This window comes from Branchiostoma floridae, chromosome 5, assembly GCF_000003815.2.
Source record: "Branchiostoma floridae strain S238N-H82 chromosome 5, Bfl_VNyyK, whole genome shotgun sequence".
NCBI lineage: Eukaryota > Metazoa > Chordata > Leptocardii > Amphioxiformes > Branchiostomatidae > Branchiostoma > Branchiostoma floridae.
This window is the reverse complement of record NC_049983.1, coordinates 9,081,908-9,096,513: the sequence shown is the minus strand read 5'-3', so window position 1 is coordinate 9,096,513 and position 14,606 is coordinate 9,081,908. Positions and strand designations below refer to the sequence as shown.

Below are 14,606 nucleotides of genomic sequence, written 5' to 3'. Positions count from 1 at the left end.
ATGGTAATAATAAAACAGTAATACCTGAAGAAAATGGAATAATTGAGAGAGGATAGGGTTATGATGGGGATTGTAGCAGGAGGTCCATTTGATCTGAGGCATGAAAGATCAGAAGATTACCCCCATGCCATGTGTACAATCTGATTGGATCCAGCTGAAGGATTACCCTTAATAGTAGACGTTTTAGGCGCAGCCCATAATCAATTGATTTGAGGAGATTGTAGCTTAACGGCCTTTGATACGATTTGATCAGGACATTATGCAATCTGCTCTGTGTATCCTCTAATTTTCCTTTACAAGATTGTTTTTATCTGGATGTAAAGTCTTTGAGGGTTCTAACCCGATAGATAAATTGATACGATGTGGGTCATTTTCTTTCAAAGCAATGCAAGAGAGAAAGGCCCAATGTTTGACTGAAATATGACTTGTTTTGGTAATTCGTATGGTACCCTATCGTAAGGACTGCTAAGCCACCCTCTTCGGCACAAAGAGGAAGGTGATGAAATGATTTTTTTTGTATCATTCTGGAGATACATGTATTGCTCATTGCGTATTCTGTTCACTACACTCTGTGTTCACTACGTTTCACTACATCTTTTGAAGCATTAAACCTTGTGTTTCCAAACAATATCCCTCCAAGCTGAGGAGAAGTTCTAAAGGAGGACCTTTTAGAAGTGGCAGAATCGATATGTGCCTGCAGAAATGTTCAGGGTACATGAAAGTATACCGGCCACCTCACAGCAGGGAAGGGTAAGAGGGTGTCCAAAACCCCCTGGGCCATACATTTATCCAGCATGTGTCTACACTTGTCTTTACCATGCTGGAAGGATAGCTAAAGGAGTCTATCTTGGCTGGAGACCGCAGACCTTAGGTCGACTTCTTGACCTCTGAGGAGTCAAGTAAGAAGTCAGCTGCCAAAAGAAGGGACTGGAAGTTGTAGCAACTAGGCTATATCAAGGTTTTAATATTTTTCCGTCCCACTCATTTGTTTGGGAGCGGACTTCTGAGCTTATGTTGTTAATTTTCGTTGTTAACTCTCATTTTAAATTTAGGAAAGAACAATTTCCTTAGCCTTGAAGGCTTCAGTCTAGCCTTGTTCAAGTTGTTGTACTTTTAGCCTTCTGCTGGCGGAAGGGTACCTTTGGGGAGGGACTAAAAGCAAAACAAGGCTGGACTCTGGGTTACATTTTCCTCAATTTTACCTCATGAAATTTGGATATGCTGGATGGATGGGGTGAATTTTTTTCTATCCCTAAAAGCAAATTTCAGTCCACAGGTCCTGGAGACAGCCCGCAGTAGCCCATCCGCTGGTGGAATCTTGTTTAGCAGATATTTATGAACATTTTTGGTATGTGTGTGGGCAGAATAATCTGGAAGCCAGGGTCTGTACCAGCCAGCTATTTGGATCCATGGCCTGCATGCTCTAAAGGAAACTTCTCCTTGGCCCCCCTGACTAATACAGTCTGGCTTCCAGGTTATGGGCACAATGGACACATGCCGACTTATCTGAGTACTGAAACAGAGATCTAGAATAACATTTATGTGGCCTCTGAATGTGTGGTGGGAAGTTTGCCAGACTGTGGTCTTTGTTCTTTTCAAGCGCTGAAGACGTGAAGTTTATTTTCATTGTCATGTCCTGGTTAAAGGTGATTAGAACTACTCAGTAATGATCTCAACCGGGGTACAAAAGACACTTTTGTTTTCTTTCTACATGTTAGAAATGTAACACAAAATCAAATATGTTATTTCTTGAGTATATTATTGAAAAAAAAATGCTTCTTGGAAGAATAGCATCTCTAGTCTACTGTCCTGAGATACATTTTTGTATACTGTAATTTGTTGTGACCCCTTACATAGCCTTTCTAAACTAAAGTGGACTTGCCAGCTAAATGTGTTGTTACAGCTGTCAGTCATTCACAAAAGATGGAGCTGGCATATACTAGTAGTATGCAACCATTCTCGAAGAAATTTGAGGTTTTGTTATAGCATATACCGTGTGTACAAAGTTGTATGTTGTCATGTGCTGAATAGCCTTTTTCCTTCTTCTCAGAGTGGCAGATAATATTTCTAAAAGCATATTTGTATTATATTTATACTATGTACATGTCATATTGGAGGCTACTAGATTGTTAACTGAAAAGCCTGTGCTACTTTTAGTCTTGAAAATGATTGATAGTTTCTAAGGACGTTACATACATTGTAGAAAGGCCTTCTTATTATATTTCAGCCATACCATAGGTATGGTGAAATATATTGTATTCGTAATGTTTCTTTCTTTCTTTCTTTCTCCTGTCAAATCTTCAAATCGAATCAACTCCGCCATTTTTTGACCGATTGACTTGAAATTTGGCACAAAGGTAGAGTAAGCCAATACCCCCAGGTGTTTTTTTCATTTTTTTCATATCTGCCTTTAAAATGATTTTATTGAGGTTTTTGTCAATTTTTATGTATATTTCGGGCTCCTGTACCCTGGTATTACAGCCGAATGACATGAAATTTGGTACAGAGGTGCCTTGATCATATGCTCACCTAGATTCAATAACAGTTTTGGCTTACGGTACAACAAATTGCTTAATTTGCGATTTTTTGCCATTTTTTTACCAAAAAAGGACATTTTTGGCTCCTGTAGCCTCGTTTTGCAACCAAATGATCTGAAATTTGGTATAAAAGTGCCCTTCAATTATGTGCACATAAATTCAATAAAAGTTTTCCCATACTGTACAACAAAATGCTTAATTTTGCGATTTTTTGCCATTTTTTTACCAAAAAAGGACATTTTTGGCTCCTGTAGCCTCGTTTTGCAACCAAATGATCTGAAATTTGGTATAAAAGTGCCCTTCAATTATGTGCACATAAATTCAATAAAAGTTTTCCCATACTGTACAACAAAATGCTTAATTTTGCGATTTTATGGCTCCTGTTCCCTTGATTTACAACCCAATGACCCGTAAATTGGTAAAGGGGTGCTCTAGATATCTATTCAAATGACCCATGTATAATTTTTGGCATGGACCACTTTACAATGATATATTTGGGATTTTTTTTGTCATTTTCCAATGGCCAAAGGGGTCAACGACCTCAAGGCCTATTGTTGCATGATGGAGATGGCTGAAATATGCTGTATTTGCTCTCAAGCAAATGTCGGCCTTTCTAGTTATTTATAATGATAGTTTCTAAGAGCACATTTGTAGTTCATTGTGTGAAAATTGAAGAAACCTCAAACAAAGATTAACTGAGAAATTCAGGTCATAGGAGCAGCTGTACACAGGATGAATGAACAGGTGATTACTTTGATTTAATGGGGATAGAAAATACATGTACAAATGTACTGGCTGTCTCAATGGCATTACTTGGTTTGAAATTTTCCATTTTAATAAAAAACATTCAAGATGATGGTTTGGGAAAAAGGACTAGAGTCAAAAGAAATGTGTCACCAAGGCTGGAATGAACATACGTTAAGTAATTTGCAATTTTATAATTTGCAAGAACAAGATTCTTAACCAACTGAACTGATGTTTTGGTGACTGTCTGTCACCTTCCTCAGCGCAATTCTTGCTAGTTTACATTGCACTGTAGCATAGGTGTCGCTGCTTAAAGATTAGCCTGATTAAATCTCACTTATAGCAGCCCACCCAACATCCGCCGGACCCCTAGAAGGGAGGGGCAAGTTAGAGGCCTGGACAGCGGAGTTTGCATTACACAGACTACTTAAAGATGTGATCCCAAACATAAATTTCAAATGTTTACTATCATAGGATGTTTACGGAACTGCATTGTAAATATTCAATTAACTATCTATATCTACATACATGTATATATATATATAAATCAGGGTTCTAGCTAGTGCATTTTAGCGTAGTGGGCCACTACGCTAAAATTTGTGACCACTACGCTCATTTTTACCTAGTGTAGTGGTGCTTTGCTATCATTTACTTGTTCAACAATGTCTAATCAATATCTAAACAATGAAAAATGATGATATGCCATTCAAAACTGACTGTGATGTTAACAGAATACCAACTTTAAACTCAACACTATCAAAATCTCACCGTGGAGGGGCCAAGACCCCCCTTCCACACCAATCTCCTGATTGGTCACTTCGCTACCATGCTATTCCCACTACGCTAAAATAAGATCCTGGCTAGAACCCTGTTATATATATGTAAATACTTTACGTTTGGAGCCACATCTGTAAGCAGCGACACCTATGCTGCAGTACAATGTGAATCAGTCAGAATTGCCCTGAGGAAGGTGACAAACAGTTACTGAAATGTTTGTGCAATAAAGCACTGGTTTCTACATGTGTACTTGTATACAAAGAATCTTATTATTCAGTGACTCACCAACCCAATGAAAGTATTCATAGAGTTACTGTAAATGCTGTAAAAACTTTCGCGGTGGTTTAATGTTCTCGGTTTTCGCGGTGGCCGTTTTACCACGAATTTAAAACCACCGCGTACATTTTTCCATGGCAGTAAGAGATTACAGTGTATGGTACTACCGCAAATTTAAAACCATTGCGAAAAGTCCTTTTCTCCGCCACCACGAAATTAAATCCTGGGAACTTAAATGCATATTTTACAGTATATGTATGAGATGTGTTTTCGCTATTTTACACGATCAACCAAGATGTGTTTTTCGCTATTTCACACAATCAACCAAGTAGAACAATTGGTGTTGCCTTAGTTGGCTATATCCAATTACTTGCAATCAAAGACCCTTCCACCCCCATTTTCAACCTGCCCCAAACCTAATTAATTCACAGGAGGTTGCGCCATGTTCTGATCAAACAGAATTATCAAAATACCTCTTCACCAACCAACCATACCCAGATGTGCGCGCACCCATGCTGTGTCTGGTAGACACCATAGCCAAGGTTGTGCTCTTGTGATGAATCAATGGAGCTGACCTCCGAACTCTGATCTTGACGTGTTTGAAAGGTTCGGAATGCATGTGGTGGTGCCATATATAACCATGGCAACTATGTAAACAAACAGTATCTTCATGTTGTTTATTTACACACCTGTTTATTCAAACCAGTAAATTTATTAAGGGACTGACATGTTGAAAAATATGGATGGAAGAGTTTTTGATTGATAGCCTGCTAAGAGATCTCTTCAACCAACCGATAAGGCCGGATGAAATTGCCTATGCTCGGATACCATAGTTCCGCCTTTTTGGGCACAACAGTAGTGATGGTAACAGGAAATGGTCCACACATTTACAAATTTCCTCTTATGACATCCAGGATGGCATCCTATTTTGGTTTACCTCCCAATTACTTAACGTTGGTTCACCTTTTCCGTGGGGCAACCTATATTCGTTGTTTTCAAAGACAGGGTATTAAGGGATGTTGAGTCGATGGACGGTAGTTTCAAACTGCAATATTTTGAAAATGTTACAGTTCAAAACCAAGTTGTCCGTCGGCTTCATAAACCCATAGATATCCCGTTTTTAAAAGCCATGGATATAGGTTACCCCACGGATATAGGTGAACTAGTGTTACATAGTTGGGAGCGCAGAGTCTAAGAAGATATACCGTATACACACATTGGCAAGCATTACTTGTGCTCTGGTGCATTTGCACTAGGATGGCACCCAGGCTACATCGAGCTGTCTTCGGTTGATTGCCGGCCGTCTCTACAAGGCTGGCCAACATCAATATTAGGGCTGGGCCTTACAATGTACATTTTATTTGGGGTACGCGTAGGTTGGCCGCTGTTGTGCAGCGTATGAACTGCACAGAACAGTTCAAACAGTTTTGAAACTGAAAGGAATATTTGAAGTGACGCATTGTTCTAGAAGTGGAACACAGCCTGGTGTTTCCATCTGCCAGCTAGATCATGTCAGCTGTGTGATAAAAGAGAGCAGGGAGCTAGGGGTAACTCACAAGGTTAGAAAAATAACCCAACGCAGAAGAAGAAACACAAACAATACCAGTGCTGCCTGTCAGAATAACAAAGATATACCAGATACATTGTACACACCCTTGGCAGTCTTTGCTTGTAAGTTGTAGTAAGTATTAAAAAGAATTATGTTGTGTTCACGTTTTATCTTCTTGATCCTTTGTTATGGCTAGGAATCCAGGTAAACTTGCAAATTTTATTACCTGTGTAAATTTTCCCTGTTGTTTCTGAATTTGTTTTCAGAGTTAATCAAATCATCTATCAGATGTTTACTCATTTTTCACAAAGCCTCAGGGCTTGAGTGTAATGTAATGAAGTTATAGTTTATACAGTACATGTACAAACATGTATGTGGTCATTTAATATCTGTTAGGAGAAAAAGTAAGCTAATTGAGCTTTAAGAATAACACACTGTCAAGCACACAAATGTATTCATTCTTACAGGCATTCATATGGCAGGGTTGACAACAATTACATTTCTATAACTCAAGAAATAATGAAAGTATTCAAGGATTACTTATCGACTATGCATGATGTTGATAAATTGACTATTATTTAACATCTTTATTTGTTATGACTCTGAAAACTCACAGCAGTATTTCCCCTTGCACTGTCTTTACCCGATCAATGCGCTTGCGGTGGTAGCGATCCATAAGTCATTAGATTGTAGTGAAAAATAGTTACAGGCAGAAAGTTAAAGACCGCTGGGAGATTTGTTAATGGTAAGAGATACCAGGAAGTCCTGCATGTCCTCTTGGGTCTACAGGCCAGAAATGGTGGAAGTGTAAAACATTTCCTAGGTAAATCTACGTGATGCAAGCTGTGTGTCCATATTGTTATTTTTCAGTTGCGTTTGAGGAACGGTCATTAGAAGCCGTGTCCACCTAGCGTAAAATTGAACAGCTATACAACCACATCTGAGTATTGATTAGTGGCGGTAGGTGGTTTGAAAAACACAGCTCATTTCCAAACGGTGGGGAGAGGTCTAACGTATTACTCCTTGGTGGGTACGTTTGCAGTGGCCCCTGCGTTTGACCCTGTCTGTTTTAGTCAGGCTCGCCCCTCATGTACAAATGGAGCGTTTCCTGCTGAAAGTTTCAACGGATCGGTCACGGCTAGTAAAGGCAGCTCTTTTCGGAGGTGATTTGCACCAAGGATGATATAACCCATGTGGTTTGGCCGTGCATGGGGGGTTTGTCAACAGTGTGTTGGCGCATAATAATTATCCTGTGAGGCACTGAAAGGGGTCCTTCTTTTGACACTGTTTCGAATCACTTTGTTCTGCCGACACAAGTAGAATATACAAATTGTCAGCCTTGTCTTGGTAATGGCTAGAATTTAATGTTGTGTCTAAATTAGCTGGAACATTATGAAGGCAATAAACAACTTAGAAGTGACCTTTATGGCTCCATATCTAATCATTTTGTTCCATTTTCACAAGTGATGGAGCAATTTACAAGTCTCTTATTAGCTTCATGTGAATTTGAGAAGAAATATGAAAGCTACAAATATAGAGATGATGTGAAAATATGAGCTCTTAAATACCTTTTAGTTTCATCCCATAATAGATTGAACCAGCTCAAGCCATTTGTAAAAGACAGCAAGTTGCCATCTTTGAGGAAAGACTTGAAAGAGGACATTGCATTATATAGAAACATATTCAATATTATTTTAGAAAATATGTTGAAGGAGGTTTACGTGACTCTTTCAGATTGTTTGTAGCTGGAATTTACCACTTGTATGAATTTTATTTGAAAAACGAAGGTAACAAATATGGGATTGACCTGGAGAAAGGTTAACTGCATACTACTGTATTACAGTTTCACATTTCTGTGCCACCCAAAATTTTCCATAGAGACTGAAACCAGATCAGTTTAGACCTTGGGTAAAGAGGACATGGTATTATAAGAGTATACATACACATGTATTATTTCAGAAAACAATTGAAGGGTCCTGTCATGCACTGTAGTAGACAGCAATAATATTTTTCCTTGTATAGCAAGGCTGTTTTTTGCTTTTTATGATAACATCTGCAATGTAGACTTGACCTACATTTGTACATTGCCAAAACTAGTCACTGTTCTATCACAGTACTTTGTCTGTTCAAATTTAAAAAGAAATTAGACTATTTGTCTGTAAATGTAAATGGTTCAATGCTATGTCATTGCCTCATGCAATACGTTGACTAATATCTTTTATATATGGTGCAAAACAAGACTTAGTTGAATGGTCCTGTCACTTTCTGTACGTGTAGTAGACAGCAATAATATTCCTTCTTGCATAGCAAGGCTCCTTTTTGCTTTTTATGTCAACATTCTGCAATGTAGACTAGACCTGCATTGCCAAAACTAGTCACTGAACTACATGTATGTACTTTGTTCAAATTAATTTTAAGAAAAAAGGAATTATGCAATTTGTCTGTAGTGGTTACATGCTGTGTAGAACGTCATTGCCTCATGGAAGTTATGCAATACATACGGTGGTATCTTTTATTCATGGTATAATGATAGATATTTATTGCTCTAGGGCATGAGGTTTTGTACAAGACATGGTAAGAATGTACTGGGTATATATACTAGCATCTATGTTACTTCTGTACATTTGTATTCTAACAGCGCAGTTCAGACCATTAGCGGAAATTGTGCGTACAAGTTTTACCGGTATGGTCTGATAAAGGAGATGTTAACCTTTTATTTCATTCCTATGGGTTCACAGGTAAGAAGTACATTCTAAAGTTTTTATTTCCTCATAACGAAACACTGGGTGTTGGCCTAGGAAAAAAAATGCTGTGTTTCCTGTTTCCCTACCTACAATGTACCCTAGAAAAATCTGTCGACTCGAGACTTTTTTTGGTGGGCAATGGAGTCACATAGCTTCCAGTTAGAATTTTTATTCAGCCTCCTATTGAAGTAAAAACACTGCTTATTAATGAAGGATAAATGTATCCATTATGCACAACATTCAAGTTTGACATTGGAAGACACTTAGTGTCCTCATGTATTTCAGTTTAGTCTGTTCAACTGAATTTTAATATGTCGCACTGGAGATTTGGCCAGCCTGAAAAAAAATTATAAGAAAAAAAAATTAAATAATCCCTACCTATGGACCATAATTTGTTCAGGACCGAAACAGGAAACACAACATTTTCCCCAAAGCCTTTAGTTAGTATTCTGGCAACATTGTACAGACCATTACAGTGGGTATGATATATACTTGTTTTATCATCTGACTGAACAGAAGTTGACCTGACATTTTAGCACTGTAAGAGTCTAAGTTCACAGGCAACCAGGGCAAGTTTATAATACTACTATGGGACATATGAAAACTTTGTAAGGTGGATTGGGCTTTATCCTTAGTTTGCTAACAACAGTGAAACTTATGCCGGGCGTTTTGTGGTCTGACAAAGATGTTAGCTGTGCATTAAGTAGTGCTCTAAGGTCACAGGTAAAAGTTTTTACTGTTTTTACACAGTATGGGGCACATGAAAAATACTTAATATGGACTGGATGTGTGCCAGTGTGGTTAAAGGTAGCATTCTTATGGCACAGTAAAAACCATCGGCAGAAATTGTTTAGACAGGAGGATTTGACCCTGAATTTTAGTTCAGTTTACCATGATGGGGCTAAGGAAAAATATTGACATGTATTGGGTGTGTTAATTAGGCCTAGGAAAAAAATGTTGTGTTTCCTGTTTCCCTACCTACCCTAGAAAAACCTGCCGACCCTAGACTTTTTTTGGGGTGGGCAGAGGAGTCACAGTTTCCAGTTAGAATTTTTATTCAGCCTGCTTCCTATTGAAGCAAAAACACTGCTTGTCCTATCTAATGAAGGATAAATGTATCTATTGTGCACAAAATTAAAGTTTGACAAGTGTCCTCATGCACTTCAGTTTACTTTGTTCGACTGTATTGTAATATGTATTACTAGAGTTTTGGCCAGCCTAAAAAAAATTACAAGAAAAAAAAGAAGATAATCCCTACCTACCGACCCTAATTTTTTCATGACTGAAACAGGAAACACAACATTTTTTTTCCTAGGCCTTATATAAAAAAAGAATGACAATTATATCAGTGTCTTTGATAGTAACTGTTAGTAGAATAACACTGTAAAACCATTCTTGGAAATTATTAAAAGATAGCTGTAAGTTTAATTGTCTCACTCAGGACAATTTGACCCTGAATTTTTATACAGTTGTCCATCATGTTTTCCATGATGAAGTTAATGAAAAACACTCATATGTACTGGATACATGGCAACTACTCCTAAATAGTTAATATTCTAACAACATTGTGAAAAGTATTAGTAGAAATTATTTAGACTTTGACAAGTTTTATTGTCTAACCTACCCAGGAAAGGTTGACCTTACATTTTAGCACTCATGAGTTGACAGGTCACCAGTGAAAGTTTGATGCTGCAGGGCGTCCATAAAAGGGCATAGGTTAATGGACTCTTAATGGTGTAAAATTGATGCTTTATAGCCTGTGGACCTGAGCTACACCTATATGTTGTAGTGGCCTTTACCTTCAGGTATTGACAGATGTACATGTACTTTAATGTCGGGAGGAAGTTGTGAAATTGCCTCTAGAAGAAGATGGACTACTTCCTTCCTTGAGCCTATTGATCTTGAAACTCATGCAGGATGCAGCAAATGCAGTGCCCATTGATTACAATCTGGAATAGCACATTTTGAACGTGTGTGTGCGACTTGTTGTAACCTTAAAGAATGTTGTGTGCGAAAAGTTTGTAAGTAGTTTTGCCTAGAACAGCACATGATAATGCACCTGAAGGACATTTGTATTTTTTCTGATTTGACCTGTTTTATACCTCCATGAAAAATGGAGGTATAGTTTTTGGCGTGTCTGTTTGTGTGTCTGTGTTTTGGGATATGTGGGTAGGGGTTGGGAAGATGAAGCTCAAGGTCAATTTTGGGCCCCCCTGCTATGTGACCTTGGTACTGTAGCAGAACTTCAATTTTTGTATCTTTGACCTGGACATGCTCTGGTCTTGTTTCTAACAGTACTCTTTGGGAATAGTGCACTTTCAGGAAAAAAGAGCCCCCCCCCCTAAAAAAAAAATATCAAAGGTGAAATGTAGACGCACAACCCCCCACCCCCCCCCCCCTACCCCCACACTATAGTGGATGACCTCAGACTCAGTCAGAGTGGGGATTAACAATGACTTCTATTTTGTTAGCTAATTGTGCACTGCAGCTTTGCTGCGGCTGGCATATCTTACCCAAGCATACTTACAAATGTAAGTCAGGCAAAAACCATTGAATTCCTCTCTTTACAAGAGTTAAAAGTCGTTGTCTGGAAGTCGTTCCAAAGCCGTAAAAGAAACTGGTAATTGGAAATGTCTGAGGTTATGCCTTCATGGTAATGTTTCTAGTTGGGGAAATAACAATCAGCCGACCTGAACGAAGACTTGTGACACCTATTGGAAACACTTCATTAGGAACCGGAACGCAATTACATGTCAGGACGCTTTCCTGTCAATGGTCGTTACACACATGATGTATTCGTCCGGCTGAGCGTAACTGTGTCTTCTTCTTTTAGATGCAGAATTAACTTATGGTAAGGCAGCACTGACTTGATTATATGGGTGACATCAGCTGTCTATCCCCTCTAAAGTTATGACCACACTAGTACTGTCAAACGTACAAAATAGCGGCAAAATCGAAAAAAAGATATACGAAAGCAGATGCCATTGAGCATTATAAGTCTTCCAACTTCAAAGATGAAGACGTTGTTGTTGTTAAAGAAAAGAGAATGAAGTATTTCTATTGTATCGCGTCCTGTGTGTTGAGTCATTAAATTTTCCTCAACCTTCCTGACCACTTTAATAGGTTTCATAGTAATTCATTTTTTCCAGCTGTCAAAGTTGTAGCCAAAGTTGTAGTTTGCTATCAAACTGTAGCCAAATCAGTGTAGCATAGCCACAAAAACATCTTATAGTATACATTACATGGGTGATGTTTATTTTGATACTATTGATATTTTTTAAGCATGGGCACTGACTGTTACTCCTTGCTATGTGTATTGTACATGGATGAAAGATGCAGCACACAGTCATGGTCCATACGTTAGCCTCAGGGCAGTTTCATTTGAGCACTTAGCGAGTGTTACCAGAAAATTGCTTGTCTGGATGCCATGTAGTGCTTGGTTAATTTCTGTACCTGTAGTTCCTTCTGTAAGAGTGGACATGAACTTAACTCAGGATGGTACTCAGACAGGAAAATTGGGTGTAATTTAGCCCCTTACTTTCCATCACAAATCTTCATTCTCCCAGTCTCACCGCCGAACAGTTCTATTAGACTTTGCGTGTTACATCTAAATGTAGCAAGGAGGTCAGTGAACTCCTTCAGCTATAACTCAAGATCCTTTTGATGCATTTCTTTGAATTTTGGCATAGTTATTGAAGACTCGAGGAATCCTTTCGATCTTAAGCGCTGTAGCAGTATTTCCATGTATTGGAAGAATCATAGATCAACACCTCCATCTTGGAGATAGTGCGGTTACATGCATGCGGCACAACCCATTTATACAAGCTCGGGCCAATTAACTACTCTCCAAGCAGAGGCTACACTGTGTCACAGTAGGCTCTGGCTTACCACAATGCCTTGGCTACTGCTTAGTAAGCAACAACCTGAGCATAAATGGGAACAGAAATCATTATTGCCAGTTGGACATGGTAAAAAGCAACACCAATTACCATAGCCAACATTGCAAACTCTATAATTGCTTCACAGAGGTTCGTGTCCCTGTTGTTCCATGAATCATCACTCATTCTGCCTTTGAGGTAATGACCATAGGCGGCGGCACCATTTTGTAGTTGTGGGGGCGAAAATTTGTTATATCACTAAATCGAGGGCCGAAGGCCCGAGGTGTCGCGCCGGAGGCGTGACCCTTCTAGGGGGGTCCGGGGGCATGCACCCCCGGAAAATTTCAAATCTAAACCCTCTGAAACGCTATTTCCTGCAATCTGAGGGGCAAATTTTGCTGCCAGACTAAGCTAACTTCAATGCCATCTCTATAGAAAATACACATAGTTTTAGCTTTAGTTATTGAGGGTGACACCCCAACATATTTTTACCATTTCGAGCGGCGAAGGCACGAGCCGTTGAAAGGTAGGTTTTGGGAAATTTTGAAATCTAGACTGTCTGAAACGCCATTTACTGCATTTTGAGGGACAAATTTTGCATACAGATTAAGCTGAATTTAATGACACTTTTGGTAGAGAAAATGATTTTGAGGGCGACGACCCACGCCCCAACATATTTTGCACTACGTCGTCGTGAGCACCGAAGACGCAAGCCGTCACAAGGGAGGTCTGGAGAAATTTGAAATCAGGACACTTAAAATGCCATTTCCTGCATTTGAGGGGAACATTTTGCTTGTACACAAAGCTAAGTTTGATAATGAAATTTCTATTAGTAGAAAGGGTCGTGGGGGACGAAGCTCCGGCATCATCTTCCCACCATGTCCATTGCCGAAGGCGCGAGTCCTTGCAAGGGAGGCCCTTTGAAATTTTGAAATCTGGACCCTCTGAAACGTCATTTCCTGCATTTCCAGAGGCAAATTTTGCCAGTAGACTAGCGAGATTTGATGTAATTTCCATTAGTGAAAATATACACAAGGGTTTCAGCTTGATTTTGTGTGTTTCAGCTTATTTTATCCTGGGGGCGACGCCCCCACGACCTATTTTTTGTGGGGGCGACCGCCCCCACTGCCCCCACGGTGCCACCGCCACTGATGACCATGGCCCTTTCTGTATCTGTATCTTATATCCTACTCAGTCCATATTCATGTTCAATGTCGGTTTTCTGACTGGTCCGTATTTTACTGTACTACCCAGGGCACAATGATAGTTTGATTCAAACGATTCGAACTTGCTTGAGTGCCCCGCTGTCAAAAATTCAAACAGCTGTTTCATTCCTTTTTGGTCAAAATGAAGTTGTTGACACAATGTGCAGTTAATGTCAGGTCTTTTGCTCTCTTTTTTTTTAACGATAAACTTGACTTTTCTTGGATTGGCATGATATGAATAAAATACAACACTGTGACATTGTATTCTGTATCGCCCTCAGTCCCAGCCCTCCCATTGGTTGAATCGCCCTAAGAATCAGCCGTTGGGCGATCCTTCCCACGGTCGGGCCGTACCTCGGCGATACGGAATGCCCGTGTTGTATTCTATAACATCAGCCTGTATCCATAACTCACCCGTTACCAAACAGATTCAGAAGCCCACATTGCAAACTCCGTACCTCACAGAGATTTTGTGTCCTACAGACTCTTGTTGTTTCCTAAATCATCACTCATTCTGTCTTTGAGGTATTCTGTATCTGTATGATATCAGTCTGTATCGGAGCCATAACTCACCCTTTGCCAATCAGAGGCCCCAATTCCCACACGACTCCATGTTATTGTCTTCAGCCAAAGATTCATTCAGGCAAGGAGGTTTTAAAAGCTTTCTGAACCCTCGGGTTCAAGGTTGGCTGCGACCAGAGCCTATATTGGTCCCCTGTAAGCCTTTCTCCAATGCTCTATTGGCTATTGAACTTTAGGCGAAAACACTCTAGATATTTCTCTGAGACCTGATGAATGAATGTTGTAAAAAAAGGTTCGGAACAAACTTCATTTCCTGAGAACTGATAGCATCTGACCTTTAAGATGCATGGGTTTGGATGTGCGCTATTTCCTCT

The 14,606-nt window shown here is 39.4% G+C and overlaps 1 protein-coding gene across 6 annotated transcripts in view; it reads left to right on the top strand.

The window, feature by feature from the left end:
* The window catches only part of LOC118416567 (glutamate receptor-interacting protein 1-like), a 114,467-nt gene that overhangs the window by 33,157 nt on the left and 66,704 nt on the right, over nucleotides 1-14,606 (top strand). The gene's annotated exons all lie outside the window — the stretch shown is intronic.